Source organism: Schistocerca serialis, chromosome 7 (assembly GCF_023864345.2).
Source record: "Schistocerca serialis cubense isolate TAMUIC-IGC-003099 chromosome 7, iqSchSeri2.2, whole genome shotgun sequence".
Taxonomy (NCBI): domain Eukaryota; kingdom Metazoa; phylum Arthropoda; class Insecta; order Orthoptera; family Acrididae; genus Schistocerca; species Schistocerca serialis.
Window position 1 is genome coordinate 125223910 of NC_064644.1, and position 18521 is coordinate 125242430.

At 44.1% G+C, this 18521-nt stretch overlaps 1 protein-coding gene across 1 annotated transcript in view; it reads right to left on the bottom strand.

Moving 5' to 3' along the window:
* The window catches only part of LOC126412312 (DNA helicase MCM9-like), a 167707-nt gene that overhangs the window by 132670 nt on the left and 16516 nt on the right, over positions 1 to 18521 (bottom strand). The window lies entirely within an intron of this gene.

Here is an 18521-nt window from a genome sequence, read left to right on the forward strand (position 1 = left end):
CCTGTATTCCTCAGGCAAGGGGTACTCAGGTCGTTGCTAAGCCCCTGGTCACACAGTTCGGCTCCAGGCTGACTGCCAACGACCTTCGAGCGTATGCTTCAACCCACAATACCTGCTGCTGTTGCTACCCATCAAACAGTGCCATCTCACACCCTTGCCGAGATCACAGCAGCTGGATGTCCATCAGCCTCTCTGGAGAGCCTAACTGACGTCTTGTGCCTTCACCAGGATCACAGCTGCTGACTGTCCATAAGCCACTCCTGAAGGCCCCGACTCAATGTGCTTCTGCCTTGACTGCCCACGAGCTCGCAGCCTTGTGGCACCACGTCACTACGCTCTCCACAGCACCTCCCTGCTTATCACCACTACCAACGATCATGGGCTTCATCATAGTGGGCTCTTGCTACACATCATCACGGAAAGACATTTCAGTTGTACTCAATTGTGGACTTTCATCACCAGATAGTGTACTGAGTTTAAAGCATGGTTAATAAACAAACAATTGTTATTCCAGTACATCCATAACAATTGTTATTGCAGTACATGCATATCAATTACTGCCAACCACCCCACTTGGCTAAGGCTACAACAAATCAGTGAAGATAATGATTTCCTGACACAGTGCTCTATTTTGTCTTCCATATACAACAAATTAGCAAAGGGAATAATGGTTTCGTGATGCAGCACTCGTCCTCCTTGAAATAGTTCTTTTCTTCCATCTGCCATAGGCAACAACATGGTGATGAGGATAATGGATTAAAGATATAGTGCTCTTCTTTCATCCGCCATATACAACAACTTGGCAACAAGTTCGCTGGCTGCAGCGTAAGCTTCTGGCCTCTTCCACCATCGGACTGCCTCCCTTCTATCAAACTGAGTCCGATGCTGGCACGCCACATAGCATTTCAGCTGCTGGCACAGCCATAGTCGGCCTAAGGAAGCATTTTTTCAATAATAGTGGGGTTGGCAAAAGCAAACAGAACTGCAAAAAGTTCCTGGGTCGGAAAAAAGTTCAGTTCCTGAAAAGAAAACTGTAAGGAGGTTTGCTTCAAAATGGATGACAAATTTGTCATATTTCACCAATAAAGTAGAGCTAGAGCAAATTACTATGTGTTTCCATAGGCAGCTACTTATGATTAGGAGAAATAAAATCATCATAGCTCCCAGGCATGATAATGGAAAATTTATTATCTACAAAAGGTATAGAAATTAATGCAGGAATATGCGCAGGTGAGCCAGAATTTTAGGAACCAGGCAATCGCAGATAATAAACAAAATGTTAATGTCAATAGTGTGTTTCAGAACAACTAATTAATAATGGCCGAGTGGTGGGGGTGCGAGCAGTGGCAAGAAGTTGACATAATGTCCCAACACCAAGACTGAGCAGTAGACAGCATTTACGCAACTGTAGGTTGTGTTCACCAATACCTGATAAACCAAATCTACACACTGGACAGCTGATGGGGTGCGAATTGAAAGTCGTCCTAGATCACTCCCATGTGTACAGTTGTTAGCAATTGTTGAATGGGAAGTAGTAACTTGAATCCACTAGCTACAACTTTTAAGTATCAGAATTATGAGACAACAGTTTCTAAAAGTAAAGAGAGTAGAAGCACAATGAAGGTAATCAAAACAAGTGAAGTTAAATTATGAATATTTAATGGCAACTGGGGGGAAGGGGGAAGAATTTTTTGAATAGAAGGGGGGGGGGCACTGCTTCCTTTTTAAATAAAGAAGGTTCTGGTACGGTGACCTTTGGGGAATGTTTTTGAAATTTACACTTCTTAAAACATTATTTTAACACTTTTCTGAGCAGTTTAAAAGTGTGAATACAACATTTGTGCTCGTAAAAAATAAAACTGTCATGCACATCAACAATCTTTTATTATATGTTTTATTAATTAAGTTAAGTATCATTTCTCATTTCATGATTTGTTACAAAAAAGAAATTGCAGTAGAGTAAACACACACAAATTTTAACTGTAAGATACTGAAAAAGGGGAAAAACTTAGACGTTTTAACTTAAGAGTTCATAAAACTGTCCAAAGCTTTGAAAGAGTTTTGTTGTACGTCTCTCCCCTCTCTGTTTCCTTGCTCTTGGTATCCTTAGCACAGTTCCATCCACAAAGCAGCCAAGCTTCCACGTGCTTTGAAAGGTCAAACTGAGTCAGTGGTGAGCCACTCAGCTTCAGGAAAAGTAGTGAAGAAACAGTTCTGTTAACAGACAGGCCCTACCATCAGTAATGATTGATTATTTGGGGAAAGCCTCTTTCACATTCACTATAGTAGACTGGAATTATCTTGATGGCAGTTGTCAACAGAAGCAAATTTGTGGGTTACTTTGTTTTGTTTTCCACAATTTCCACCAAACTTCTCATGTCAGTCAAAAATTGTATCTTGATTGTTCAACTGAAAGTGAACTGCAAGTGACCAAACCTATTTTTCCCCAAAAGTACTGACTCTGATGTCTTTGAGCCAAGTGTGTCAACTATATGGGCTGAATTGAGTGTATCTTCCCCTCTCAGCATTCTCTTTTGAGTTACTTGTGAAAGGATGTCATCAACTCAACAAGATTCATGAGCAGGTCTTTACAATTAAATTCCCATAAATCTTTTGTTGTTGACAGATGCCACCACTTGCTCACAATAAGTTCCTGGACTGCCATTCTCAGCAATAAATGTGTAAATCAACAGCTGAAGTTTTTTATTAGTCTGAAATAAGTCTACATCTTGGTGCTGTAGTTCCTCACTAAAATCTGAAAGTTCTTGAAGTGCATCACACATCAGCTCAGCACCAAATCTAACACAAAGCACTTGGATATCAGTTGCATGATCATGCCTTCACATCTGAATGTGTGTGAAAAGTCACATGTTGGCTCTTCTTTTGCTGCTACAAAATGATTTGCAAGAACCTTGTTGTTTTGCCAGAGTGTTGAAAGTGTAAAAAAAAAAACTGGATGCTATCCATCTTGTGTCCAACATCCTTCCAATTTTTCAACTGAACCCTAAGTATGCCCACAAACAATTGCAACTTTTGATTGTTCTTTTGTGAGGTGTGGTACAGAAACACACGGGTTTTCAGTGAATACTTTAAATCGATTGATACTTGTCATTTTATTTACTATGTTATTTACACAAAGTTCAGGGCTATGATAACAGTAATGCCAAACAATAATAGATGGAAACTTGTCATTAAAAAGAGTCCCAACTCCAGATTTTCATCCAATCATCACTGCAGCTCCATCACACGAGACAGAAATTAATATACTTTTTAAAAATTTTTCATCTAATTTCATGACATTGAAGCACAGTACGAAAAAAGCCAAGAGACATCACACTTCCAAGTTAAGCTACATCCAAAAATAAATTTACAGGGGATCCATGCTCAATTTTGTATGGCAAACTCTAATGTACAAAATTAGAGCTGATGTTTTGCTTAACATAGATGCTTTGTCAATGATGATTGCAAACTTATCATTCATTTGTACTATTTTCTGTACAATGTTTCCTTACTCCTGCACTAATATGGTTAACAACATTCACACATGACTTATACGAATATACAATTCGCCCCATACTCAATCCACTGAGCTCTTGAACATCATTCAAAGTTATTGAAAGATTGACTCTCTTTTGCAACCTTATAGGCAGTGTGAAATATTCTCACTGTAACTTCTTTCTCTTTTGACACAATTTTCAAACAAATGTTTTCCAGTTTTACTTTTTGGGACTCAGCTAAAAATTTTACAGCTGCTCCATGTGCAGCACTGTCTTTGTGAGCAAATATCTCCTCCCCCCCCCCCCCCCCCCCCCAGTGTTGTGTGTTGCTCTCTCTCGCTCTCTCTCTCTCTCTCTCTCTCTCTCTCTCTCTCTCTCTCTCTCTCTCTCTCTCTCTTTTAATATACAAAAGTTGTTCTTTTGTCAAAAGCCCAACACTTTGGGCCACTGTTTATCAGCTTTTCTGATGTCCCCTACAGAAGAAGATGAAGTGTCACTGGATGAAGCAGAAAATGTGGATTCTACTCTTAACTATTTTCACTGGCGGCAGAGGCGGGCACTTTTCAGTTTCTTTGTGTAGTTTTTGTCTATTAGGCTTTTACTGAAATAACTAGTTACAACGGAAGCAAAAATTTCACACACTTTGATTTTAGAATGTTACTCGAGGGAAATAAGCAAGCACAACAAAACAGTGACAGATTGAACAGGCACCTGGCCCACACAACCAAGCCGAATCAAATAAACTGACAGGAGTGATATATGGCAGTTGACAGTAGCAGAGCACATGCAGAGAGATGGACCAGGCAGGGAGGACAAAGATGAGTCAGCTGGCCACAGCCATCTCTCACTGCCTGCCACTACATATATCTAGATAAAGGACAGTCTAGTCTAACACCAGGAAGGCATTGTTTACATTGCTTCAACCACAGCAAAGTTCTATTGTACCACATCTTCACATCAGTGGTTCTGATTTTTCTGCAGAGGTAACAGTAAGGAGTACCGGTGTGTACCATCACAAATCAACCACTGGAAGGGACCAAAGCAAACACTGCAATATATGTACATTATTAAATGAATCTGTTGAACACTACAAAGAATCAGATAAACAGGGAAGTGTGTGCCGTGAAACAGGTGATGAATCTTGTAAGGAAGAAGGGGCAAGAATAACGAAAGAAGGACTGGAGGGTCCAAAACAGGAGAATGTAGATGGTGTTGGGAGTGGTAAAGGTAGACTCATTTGTCTTGTGGGGAAATGTGAAAGAGGATGACAATAATGAGGGAGGAGGATAAAGTCAAACAATGGAAACTCTGGGTAGGAATATCAACAATGCAGGAAAGGACAGACTGATGTTTACCATAAAGAAGGCATGTCAAGTTGCAGACAGGCACAATTAAAAAGACACTCACATGTAGCTTTCAGTCACAGCCTTCATCTGTAAAAAAACACCAGAAAACTGGAGGGGGTGGGGAAGGAGAAGGGGAAAGGATAGTAGTGTCTGGGTGGGGAGAGAGACGAATGCTGTCTGGTGGAATGTGCAGGGACTAGACTGCCAGCCGGTGTAGCATCAGGAGGTTGTGGGGCAGGGAAGTGGGGAAAAAAGGAGTACAAAAGGAAAGGCGCAGAGAAAGATGGGCAAATGCATTGGCAGGGGCTGCATATAAACAGGGTGGGAGATGAGAATTGGGAGGAGATGATAGGGCAGAGGGGGTGGGAACTATTGCATGGAGGGTGTGGGGACAGTAAGTTACCGTACGTTGAGGCCGGGATAATTGTGGGAGTGAAGAATGCATTGTACAGATAACTCCCACCTGTGCAGTTCAGAAAAACTGGTGGAGAAGCAAGGATCCAGTTGGCTTGGGTAGTGAAGCAGCCATTAAAATCAAGTGTGTTATGTTCAGCTGCATGCTGTGGCACAGGGTGGTCTACTTTGTTCATGGACACAGTTTGGCAGTGGCCATACCTCCTGGTGGACAGCTGGTTGGTAATCATACCAATAAAAAACGCTATGCAATGATATTGCATGACTGCAGCAGAGCTGGTAAATGACATGGCTGCTTTCACAAGTGGCCTGGCCCCTGATGGGATAGGATAAGTGTGACAGGACTGGAATAGGAAGCACTGGGTGGGTGATTTGGGCAGGATTAGCACCTGGATCTTCCACAGGGATATGATCCTTGTGGCAAGGGGATGGGATTTTGAGTGGCATAAGGATGGACTAGGATGTTGTGGTGGTTGGGTGGGTGACGGAACACCACTTCAGAAGGGGTGGAAGTATCTTCAGTAGGTGTCCCTTATTTCAGGGCACGATGATAGGTAATCAAATCCCTGGCACAGGATGTTGTTCAGTTGTTCCAGTCTGGGGTGGTACTGTGTAATGAATGGGACACTTCTTTGTGGGTGGTTCTTGGCGGTGGTGGGAGGATTGGAGGTGTGATGGGAAATGGCACAGGAGATCTGTTTATGGTTTAAGTCTGGGGGATAGTGCCTGTCTGTGAAGGCACTGGTGAAACCCTCAGCATACTTGCAAGGGAGTTTTTGTCACTGCAGATATGCCATGCCTGGGTAGCCAGGCTATATGGGAGTTTTTGGTGTGAAAGGGATGACAATTGTCAAAATGCAGGTACTGTTGGTGGTTTTAATGTGGACAGAGGTGCGGATGGAGCCATCAGAGAGGAAGATGACAACATCTACTAAGGTGGCACGCTTGGTTGATGAGGGCTATGCGAAGCAGATGGGTGAGAAGATGTTGAGGTTCTGAAGGAATGAAATAAGGTGTCTTTGCCCTGAGCCCCGATCATGAAGATATCATCAATGAACCTGAACCAGGCTAGGGTTTTTTGGTAGTTTGGGGGGTTAGGAAGGGCTCCTCTAGATGACTCATAAAAAGGTTGGAATAAGAAGCTACCATGAGGGTGCCCATGGCTTAGCCACAGATTTGTTTATATATCTTTCCTTCAAATGAGAAGTAGTTATGGGTTAGGATAAAGTTTATAAGATGTATGAGGAATGGGGTGATGATTAGGGACCCAGGAGGTAAAGCAGCAGGTATGGTCGAGAGCCGATGCAGGAAGTGGTTGGTTGTCTTTGATGTGGGCGGCTGGAGTTTGGGCTATTGGTTGGAGGTGTTGGTCAATGAGAGCTGAAATTCTTTTAGTGGGGGCACAATAACCAACCACAATGTGGTGTCCAGGATTGTTAGGTTTGTGGATTTTGGGGGGCATGGGTAGGTGTATGGGATGTCCTAGGGGTGAGAAGGGAAATGGATTCAGGAGAGATGTTCTGGGACGAGCCTAAGGCTTTAAGCAGGGACTGGAGTTTGTGTTGGACACCTGGGATGGGATCACTCTAGCAGAGTTTATAGGTGGAGTAGTCAGATAATTGGCGAAGGCCTTCTGCCAGGTTGCCACTAAGATTCATAACAACAGTGGTGGAACCTTTGCCTGCCAGTAGGATGATGTGGTCAGAATTTGTTTTGAGGTTGTGTATGGCTGTTCTTCTTCTACTGAAAGGTTGGTGTTCTGAGTAAGGGACTTGGGGATGGATGGTGAGGATAAGTTGGAGGTAAGGAATTTCTGGAAGGTGACCAGTGGGTGGTTAGGTGGGAGGAGGGGGGGGGGGGGGGTTATGAAATGGAAGAGGCAGGGTTTGGTTGGTGGGATTGGCAGCAAAAAAGTGCTTCCTTTGCACAGATCGGGAGAAGGAGAGTAGGTCTCTGACAAGTCCAGCATGGTTAAATTTGGGTGTAGGGCTAAAAGTGTAGCATTTGGGTAGGGCTGTAACTTCTGTGGAGATGGGGGTTTTGGTGGAAAGGTTAACAAAAGTGTTACATGAATGTTTTGGCTTTGGATTTAGTGGAGGGTTGGTAGAGAGTTTTGGGGATGTGGCAAGTTTAAGCGGTCAGCTAACCAAACACTGGTCACCTTCCAGGAATATAAACAAAGCCACATCACACCCTTATGGCACCCTCCTATGCCAACCTTTTTATGGGCCATCTAGAGGAGAACTTCCTAGGCTCCCAAAACACAAAAACCCTAGTCTGGTTGAGGTACATTGATGATATCTTCACGATTTGGACCCAGGGCAAAGACATCCTATCTTAGTTCCTTCACAACCTCACCAACCACTAACAGTACCTGCATTTTGACAGCTGTGATCCCTTTCACACCAAAAAATCCCTCCTATATAGCCTGGCTACCCAGCGATGGCACATCTGCAGTGACAAAACTCCCTTGCTAGTATGTTGAGGATCTCACCAAGGTCTTCACAGACAGGCATTATACCCCAGACCTAGTCTGCAAACAGATCTCCCATGCCATTTCCCCATCCCCACCCCTGCCCCCCAAGAACCAGCCATAAAGGAGAGTCCCCTTCATCACCCAGTACCACTGCGGACTGGAACAATTGAACCACATCCTTTACCAGGGCTTTGATTACCTATCATCGTGCCCTGAAATGAGGGACATCCTACCCAAGATACTTCCAACCCCTTCTGAAGTGATGCTCCATCGCCCACCCAACCTCCACAACATCCTAGACCATCCCTAAGCTACTCCTAATCTCAACCCCTCGCCACAAGGATCATGTTCCTGTGGAAGACCCAAGGTGCAATCCACCCACCAAGCATTTCCTATTTCAGTTCTGTCACAGTTTATCCTATCCCATCAGGGGCCAGGTCACCTGTAAAAGCAGCCATGTCATTTACCAGGTATGCTGCAATCATTGCACGGCTTTTTATATTGGTATGACTACAAACCAGCTGTTCACCAGAATGATTGGCCACCTCCAAACTGACCAAGAGCAAAGAATATAAATTGGGAGACAAATTTACGGAGATTCACAGAGAGAAGGCAGATTTAATAAGGTACTTTAACTTATCATTAATAGACAGACTGACTAATGTTCAAAGGACTATAGTGAAAACAATCCCGAGCATATGTGTGTAACCTCTAGAAACAAATAAGGTTTCGATTTACTGTAAGAGTCAGAAATTAATAGTTGTGGAGAGAAGGCAGAACAGACAGTTATTAATCTGTTAAAGTGCGCGTCATTAATGTTGGCGGCCGAGTTTAGGTTCGTTCTGCGCATCTGACGTCACAAAACACAGTCAGCCAATTAACAGAGAACGACGGTGCCACATCTCGACTGCAGTGCAGAGCATGGACGTGTGTCTTCAGTTTTAGAAACGTTCAGTCATAAATAAAGTAATAGAACAAAAGCAATGTCTTGATAGCAGACATTCTTTTATAGAAAGTTCGGAAAAAGCATTCCTTATACCAATTGCTTCATATTCTATTAATTAATTAAACCAAACAAGCAATAAGACTCCTAATTCGGGCGGCAGGAAGGAAAGGTGTTTGTATCACTCTCACGAACCGCTTTTTCGCAACAAAGAACAGTGGTAATAGTTTATTTCCTATTGTACTTCGACGAAGCGTGAGTAATTTATAGTCATACAAACAGTGTTAGTCAGTATTTTGCGTGACGTGTTATACGCCTCATGTCGTTACATTGTCAGATGAGGTGCGTTAGCGTAACGGTTAAGGTGTTGGACTGCTATGCTAAAGGTTGTGTGTTCAAACCTTGTGTGGTGCTTAATATTTTCATTATTTAAAAACAATATCGAAGTGCCTTACTTCGCGAATTATATTCGTTTGAATGCAATTTTTTGAAATTTCTAGTGCTTTGTCTCTTCATTAACCCTTTCGCTGCTGCAGACACGTGCTCCCCGCATTCCGCACTGTGCGCGATTGTCATCACTGCACTGCTCGCCTGTGCAGACACATGGTGTTCCCACTGCTTTGACACACTTATCATTCGATTTCGCAAAAACTATTTGGCTCAAAAATTTGATTTTTACACGTCTTCTTGACTGGTACCTTCCCCCCATAAATGACTTAATTTTGTTTCGATGTTCAATGCAGTTATTATGCAGCATTAAATGTAGTAAACCATTGCACGAAATTTTGAAGAGTTTGCAGAGGTAGAAGTCCATAGCGCATACTTTCCGTATGGTAGATTTTAGTTGCCACAATGTTGAGAATGAAATGTGGACAAGATACCTAAATTTCATATAAAATTTACTGGACCATTCCAGGGCATAGGTGGACTCCTGTATGGTCGCTACCAAAGGACGGCGGGAGTAGCACTGGTCGATACCTTGTAGACTGCTCGAGGAGTCAGTACAGAGAAGAAACAACTAGCCAGGGCATGAGCGGATGTGCTCAAGAGCATGAGATATGGCCACTAGCTCTGCAGTGAAAACACTACAGCCATTTGGCAAAGAGGGCGAAGCCAACGTGACCATCAGCCATTAGGCCGTCAGTGTAAACCACTTCATGGTCCCGGTACATGTCAAGAATCGAGAGGATGTGACAGTGGAGAGCCGCGGGGTTAACTGAGTCCTTAGGACCATGTGAAAGGTCCAGACGAAGCTTCCGCCTAGGTGTACACCATGGAGGTGTACGTGAATGGCCCTCGAGTGTAGGTAGTAAAGGCAAGGACCCCATGTCAGGCAGAAGAGATCAGACGCAAACCGCAACCGTAAGCCCTGACCTGGGCCTCCGACATGGGAGATGAACAGCCGTGGGTGGGAAAAGGAGACAGTAATTCGGATTCTCAGGAGAACTATGAATGTGTCCAACTTAACCGGCAAGCAGTTGTGCGCGCCTAACCTTCAATGGAGGGAGTCCGGCCTCCACCAGGATGCTGGTCACCCAACTCATCCTAAAAGCTCCCGTTGCCAGTCCAACACCACAGTGGTGCAATGGGTCGAGTAAACACAATGCAGAGGGTGCCACTGAACTATAAACCACACTCCCATAGTCAATGCAGGATTGAACAAGGGCTCTGAAGAGCTGCAGCAGTGTAGAGCGATCTGCACCTCAGGCAGTAGAGGGCATTGAGGTGCTGCTAGCACTTTCGCTTAAGCTGACAAAGGTGAGGAAGCCAGGTCAACTGGACGTCAAAAACCAGTCCTAAGAATCAATATGCCTGTACTACAGTGAGTGGATCATCATTAAGGTAAAGTTCTGGTTGAGATGAATAGTACAACACCGACAGAAGTGCATGACAAATGACTTTGCGGCTGAAAACTGGAAGCCGTTGGCTAGAGCCCATGACTGCGCCTCGTGGATGGCTCCCTGCAGGCACTGCTCAGCATCACCAGTACCGGAGGAGCAGTACGAAATGCAGAAGTCGTCTGCATACAGAGATGGTGAGAAAGACGACCCAACAGCTGCTGCTAGGCCATTAATGGCCACTAAAAATAGACGCTCAATACAGAGTCCTGCGGGACCCCATTCTCCTGGATGTGGGGTGAACTATGGGAGGCACCAACTTGAACATAGAAAGTACGGAGCAATAGGAAATTTTGGATAAAAATCAGGAGTGGTCCCGGGAGACCCCACTCATATAATGTGGTAAGGATATGATGTCGCAAGGGCGTGTCTAAAGCTTTTCATAAATCAAAAAAGATGGCAGCCAGGTGTTGGCATCTGGAAAAGGCTGTTTGGATGGCAGACTCGAGAGAAACTAGATTATCAGCGGCAGAGTGTCCCTGACAGAAACCGCCCTGGCATGGAGCCACATGACTCCAGGACCCAACACAACTGCCAACTTACCATATGTTCTAACAGTTTACAAAAACATTGGTGAGGCTGTTAGAACAATAGCTATCCAAATCAAGCGGGTATTTGCTGGGGATTGAGCACTGGATTGATGGTGTTCTCTCACCATTGCAATAGAAAGACACCATTGCAGCAGATTCGGTCGAAGATGATGAGGAGATGTCGTTTGTAGCTGGACGAGAGATGTTTGATCTTCAGACTGTGGATCCAATCTGGCCTAGGAGCTGTGTCGGGGCAATGTACAAGGACACTGAGGAGCTCCCACTCTGTAAAAGGAGAATTTTAGGGTTCGCTGTGATGTTCAGTGAATGAGAGGGCTTTTCTTTCCATCCGCTGTTAGAGGGTGCGAAATGCTGGGGATAATTCTCCGCCGCGGAGGCTCGAGCACAGTGCTCAGCAATTGCGTTTGCATCAGTAGATAACACGCCGTTGATGTTAATGCTAGTGACACCTGTCGGGGTCTGGTACCCACAAGCATGTCTGATCTTCATCCAGACTTGGGAAGGTGACATCTGGCACCCACTGGTTGAGACATACCTCTCCCAACATTCCTGTTTCCGTCTTTTTATAAGCTGGTGAATGTGGGCAAGGAGCCGTTTAAAGGCTATTAGATGCTCTATGGAAGGGTGCCACTTATGTCACTGTAGAGCTCACCGATGGTTTTTAATGGCCTCAGCGATTTCCGGTGACCACCAAGGTACTGACTTTCGCCGGGGGCACCCTAAAGAACAAGGGATAGTGTTTTCTGCCACAGAAATGATTGTTCTAGGGACCCACTCAACTACCACATCAATGGTAGCATGTGGGGGAGATTCAACAGTGACAGCAGAGGTGAAAGCTTCCCAGTCTGCCTTGTTTAAAGCCCATCTTGGTAGACATCCAGGGGGATGGAGCTGGAGGAGTGACATGAAGATGGGAAAGTGGTCACTGCCACACAAGTCATCGTGGGCTCTCCACTGGACAGATGAGAGAAGTCCTGGGCTACAGAAGGATAAATCAATGACCAAGTAAGTGCCATGAGCCACACTGAAATGTGTGGGGGGCCCCCAGTATTTAAGAGGTAGAGGTCGAGGTTGAGGTAAGACAGGGAAGTTTCAACATCTCTCCCTCGGCCAGTAAGCACAGTGCCACCCCACAAGGGGTTATGGGCATTAAAATCTCCCAAAAGTAGGATAGGTTTAGGGAGCTGATGAACCAGTGCAACTAATGCATTCAGGGATGCTGCACCATCTGGAGGAAGATATACGTTGCAGACAGTTATTTCTTGCATGGTCCTTATCCTGACAGCCACAGCTTCAAGAGGGGTTTGAATGGGTACAGGTTCACTGCTTACCGAGTTCAGGACACAGACACAAACTCCACCTGACACACTATTATAGTCGCTACAGTTCTTGTAATATCCTCTAAAGCCACAGAAGGCATGGGTCTGTATTGCTGGGAACCAGGTTTCCTGCAGAAAGCAGGTGTAAAGCTTAACCCATCAAGTGCCAGTGTCCTATTTTGAGGACAGAGCACATATTTATTTATAAATACATAATAAATTATTGATTTGCAACTATTACTGTTCTACGTCATTTGTTGATGCTTTTTATAACAAATCTATGCTTACAGGAAATTAAAATCAATAACCCCTACCATTAATTGATTATTGAATACTAAGGCACACTTTTCGTTATTACAGGTATTTACTTTATCGACAATTTAGTAATATTTGAAATATGTGGCAAAGATCTTTTTGCGATTATTTATAGTCAACAATGAGTCTTTTAAACTACTTGCATTGTTAGCTCAATTGGAGTTATATTCATTGCTTTCCTTTGTTATAAAATTTGGTGTACTCGAAATAGGACACTGGGACTTGGTGTTATCATTTCAGTTATTTGTATTGCTGCATATTCGAATATGAAACTCTGCTACTGCTGATGTATTTTCTTTTTAGAATGTGTAATTTTACCAGATTTTGTTGCTGAGGTAAGTAACGACCCCTCTTTTATATATGAAGTTACTTTGAAATTTGCAGCATATTATGTAAGTATATTTATGAATATGTTACCCATTACTAAATAACACAGTTCCAGATGGACAGAGGTATTTACACATTCCCTTTTCTGTAGTTTGTGCTACTGTATTATTCTTTCATTTCACTTTATTTTATTTCATTTCATTTCATTTCATATAGATTATAATGATCAAGAGTGGTCCTAAACATGCTGGACTGCACTGAAAAACCCAAGAATCATTGTGTGTACTTTGACAATTTCTTCACTAGTAGAGATTTTCTGATTCATCTGAGAAATTTGGGTTTTCGAGCAACTGGGACTGTCAGAGGGAATCGATTTGGTGACTGTCCACTACTGAGCAGCAACGAACTGAAAAAGACAGTTTGAGGAAACTATGACTACCAGTTTGACAGGAATGGTGAAGTCTTATTTGTTCGATGGCATGACAACAGAGGCATTACAATTAGTACAAATGTTGACAAAGTTGAACCTTTGGGAGCAGCTACACTGTACAGTATACAAGCAAGTAATAAGACAAGTGCAACAACCTGCCGTTTTGAAGTCGTATAACGCGTACGTGGAAGGTGTTGACACCATGACTGGTTAGTTGGAAAATATGTGACGGTAATTAGAGGGAAAAATGGTACTGGGTCCTATTTACACGTACGCTGGAAATGGCCCTCATAAATGCCTGGCTCTTCTACAGACTAGCACATGGGAAAAATGCACTGGATTTACTGGATTTCAGACGTGCTGTTACAGTTACATACCTGAAATTGGACACTGGAAGATAGCATATTAGACCTCCAAAGGAATATCCATCAAGTCAGTTGAGATTGATACCAGACATCAGGTTTGATGGAATTGGTCATATGATTGACAAAAGAAGCACGCAAAGAAGATGTGTAAGAGCTAAATACAACAGGAAACCTAAAACATATTGTGTTAAATATTGTGTAACACTGTGTGTGAAGTGTTTTGTACCATTTCACAAGAAATAAATAGTTAAGATTTGAATATAGTTTAGTATGCTATACGATACTGTTAGATCCCAGCGTCCGATTTTGAGGACGGCCATTATATCAGCATGTATAAATATTCTCTGGCTATTTTTGTACTTATTGTGGTTCATACACTATGTACATTATAATTAAGGAATAAAAAATTCAATTTTTAAAAAAAAATAATTTGGGCCTTAATGGGTTAACATTTACCATAGCTCAGCCAGGTGGTGGAAAAAACCACAGCAATTCCACTGCAGGTTGATGTTATCGTGAGGCTGGGAAGGCATGAAGCACGCAGGGAGGCAAGTTACACCTCAGGGTCACCTGCTGCCACCAATTGAGTATTTGTATCCATTCCTACTGTGGATGAGGCATCAGTGAGATCCAGGTCCTCGGAGGACACTAAGATTTCCACCTCACTCTCATATGCAGAATTGGTAGGGAATTGTCCTTTTTCTTAGCAGACTTCTTTCTTTGCTTGCCCTCACTTCTCTTTAGGAGCTTGCTGGGAGGACTTCTTCGAAGTAGCTTCAGGCATGGAGGAAGACCGTGAAGCTCTTCGTCCAGCAGCTTTTGGCTCCTTTAGCCTCTGGCGAGTGACCTCTGTGGCATTAGTAGAGACCTTGGGAAAGACAGTCCTAAGGGACCCCTTCCGCACGAGAGGAGCTGGAGGAGGCTGTTGCTTATCCAGCTGGGGGGAGGGGACCAATGTCCCCTGCATTTGGGGGGGGGGGGGTCCCTTGCTCCCAAAGTAGGTACTTTTTTTTGCAAGCAACATAAGGTGATTTCCCCCCTACCACCAAGGGGGCTGTCAACCAAACGGGGTATAATCATTCTAATTTACGTTTAGCCTCTTAGTAAGTCAGCCAGTCCAGGGTCTTGTACTCCATGATTTTCCGCTCCTTTTGGAGTACTGTGCAGTCTGGTGAGCAGGGGGAGTGCTGCTCTCCACAGTTGATACAAGTGGGAGGAGGCGCACATGGATGCAGTGGACATCCGCAGTCTCAAAACGTGACACTGGAAGTGCAGCGGGAAGACGTGCCCGTATTTCCAGCACTTAAAGCACCGCATACGGGGAGGGACGTATGGTTTAATATCACAGCGGTAAACCATCACCTTGACCTTTTCAGGCAATGAAACACAATCAAAGGCCAAAATGAAGGCACCGGTAGCAATCCTGTTGTCTTTGGGTCCCCTGCAAATGCGACGGACGAAATGAACACCTCGCCGTTCTAGACTGGTGCAGAGCTCGCCGTCAGACTGCAAGAGGTGGTCTTGATGGAAAATAATCCCCTGGACCATACTGATGCTTTTATGGGGAGTGACGGAAACAGGAATATCACCCAGCTGGTCACAAGTGAGTAACTCCTGGGATTGGGATGGGGATGCTTTTTGAATCAAGACTGCACCGCTTCTCATCTTAGACAGCACTGTCACCTCCCCAAACTTATCCTCAAGATGTTGAACATAAAATTGAGGCTTCGTAGGTAGAAAGGAGTCCCCGTCCATCCTGCTGCAGACTAAATACCAAGGCTAATATGGCTCTATTCTTTCTGTAGCTCTATGTTCCTCCCATGGTGTAGCGAAGGAGGGAAACGATTTAGGGTCATATCTGTCAGCATTGTACTCGATCTTCCCCTTCTTAAGAGACTGTTGGTGCCATACGGTCACCGCAAGAGATGACTTAGTTTGCTTCATCGTGGGTCATATGCCCTGATGGCACCCGCACCAACCAGGGGTTCTCTCCATGGGCGCCACCCAGTCACAGCAAAAGTCACCTGGCATGATGGCCGTTGCCAGGAGTCCTCATGCCCTAGGAAGACAGGCATCTACGCCTTGGCATATGTAGGGAGTTTGCAGCTCAGGCATCAGCAGTGCGATCCCTGTGTTGTCAAGGGGCTACCACTAAATGGGCACATGAAGGTCCCCCCACAACGGACTGGCTACCATGCTGGATACTGGGCGCAGAGAAATCCAATACTGTCAAGGGGCGAAGGAGGACAGGAGACAATGGAAGAAGATGACATACCCCAGAAAGTGTCCTCGATCAAACAGTTGAATTGCAGGTGAAGATGTAAAGCCATGACAAGAGGTTCAGGAGATTGAATCTAAGGGCACTAGGGATAACTCGTGCACCATGTATGGCATCCTTCCCCATATGGTCCAACGCTTCTGTAGAATTTGGAAAGTGGCAGGTCAAACCATAAAATAGGACCTGAACTTTTAGTGCTGAAAAGTGAGAGACTCCTTTTAGTCACCTTCTTACGACAGGCAGGGATACCTCAGGCCCATTCTAACCCCAAGACCTGCAGGGGGTTGATAAGAAATAAATGGTAATAATGCCTGTTGCTGGAACTCAAATAATTATTGCCCCTAGGAAAGTAAATAAATCCATTAAGTATGAAGTATTGCCCCCCCCCCCCCCCCATGAACCATGGACCTTGCCGTTGGTGGGGAGACTTGCGTGCCTCAGCGATACAGACGGCCGTACCGTAGGTGCAACTACAACGGAGGGGTATCTGTTGAGAGGCCAGACAAACGTGTGGTTCCTGAAGAGGGGCAGCAGCCTTTTCAGTAGTTGCAGGGGCAACAGTCTGGATGATTGACTGATCTGGCCTTTTAACACCAACCAAAACGGCCTTGCTGTGCTGGTACTGCAAACGGCTGAAAGCAAGGGGAAACTACAGCCGTAATTTTTCCCGAGGGCATGAAGCTTTACTGTATGGTTAAATGATGATGGCGTCCTCTTGGGTAAAATATTCCAGAGGTAAAATAGTCCCCCATTTGGGTCTCCGGGCGGGGACTACTCAAGAGGACGTCATTATCAGGAGAAAGAAAACTGGTGTTCTACGGATCGGAGCGTGGAATGTCAGATCCCTTAATCGGGCAGGTAGGTTAGAAAATTTAAAAAGGGAAATGGATAGGTTGAAGTTAGGTATAGTGGGAATTAGTGAAGTTCGGTGGCAGGAGGAACATGACGTTTGGTCAGGTGAATACAGGGTTATAAATACAAAATCAAATAGGGGTAATGCAGGAGTAGGTTTAATAATGAATAAAAAAATAGGAGTGTGGGTAAGCTACTAAAAACAGCATAGTGAACGCATTATTGTGACCAAGATAGACACGAAGCCCATGCCTACTACAGTAGTACAAGTTTATATGCCAACTAGCTTTGCAGATGATGAAGAAATTGATGAAATGTATGATGAGATAAAAGAAATTATCCAGGTAGTGAAGGGAGATGAAAATTTAATAGTCATGGGTGACTGGAATTCGTCAGTAGGAAAAGGGAGAGAAGGAAACATAGTGGGTGAATATGGATTGGGGGAGAGAAATGAAAGGAGAAGCCGCCTGGTAGAATTTTGCACAGAGCATAACTTAATCATAGGTAACACTTGGTTCAAGAATCATAAAAGAAGGTTGTATACATGGAAGAACCCTGGAGATACTAGAAGGTATCAGATAGATTACATAACGGTAAGGCAGAGATTTAGGAACCAGGTTTTAATTTGTAAGACATTTCCAGGGGCAGATGTGGACTCTGACCACAATCTACTGGCTATGAACTGTAGATTAAAACAGAAGAACCTGCAAAAAGGTGGGAATTTAAGGAAATGGGACCTGGATAAACTGAAAGAACCAGAGGTTGTACAGAGTTTCAGGGCGAGCATAAGGAAACAATTGACAGGAATGGGGGAAAGAAATACAGTAGAAGAGGAATGGGTAGTTTTGAGGGATGAAATAGTGAAGGCAGCAGAGGATCAAGTAGGTAAAAAGACGAGGGCTAGTAGAAATCATTGGGTAACAGAAGAGATACTGAATTTAATTGATGAAAGGAGAAAATACAAAAATGCAGTAAATGAAGCAGGCAAAAAGGAATACAAACATCTCAAAAAGGAGATCGACAGGAAGTGCAAAATGGCTAAGCAGGTATGGCTGAGGACAAATCTAAGGATGTAGAGGCTTATCTCACAAGGGGTAAGACAGATACTGCCTACTGGAAAATTAAAGAGACCTTTGGAGAAAAGAGGACGCCTTGCATGAATATCAAGAGCACAGATGGCAAGTACTAAGCAAAGAAGGGAAAGCAGAAAGGTGGAAGGAGTATATAGAGGGTCTATACAAGGGCGATGTACTTGAGGACAATGTTATGGAAATGGAAGAGGATGTAGATGAAGATGAAATGGGAGATATGATACTGCGTGAAGAGTTTGACAGAGCACTGAAAGACCTGAGTCGAAACAAGGCCCCCGGAGTAGACAACATTCCATTGGAACTACTGACGGCCTTGGGAGAGCCAGTCCTGACAAAACTCTACCATCTGGTGAGCAAGATGTATGAGACAGGCGAAATACCCTCAGACTTCAAGAAGAATATAATAATTCCAATCCCAA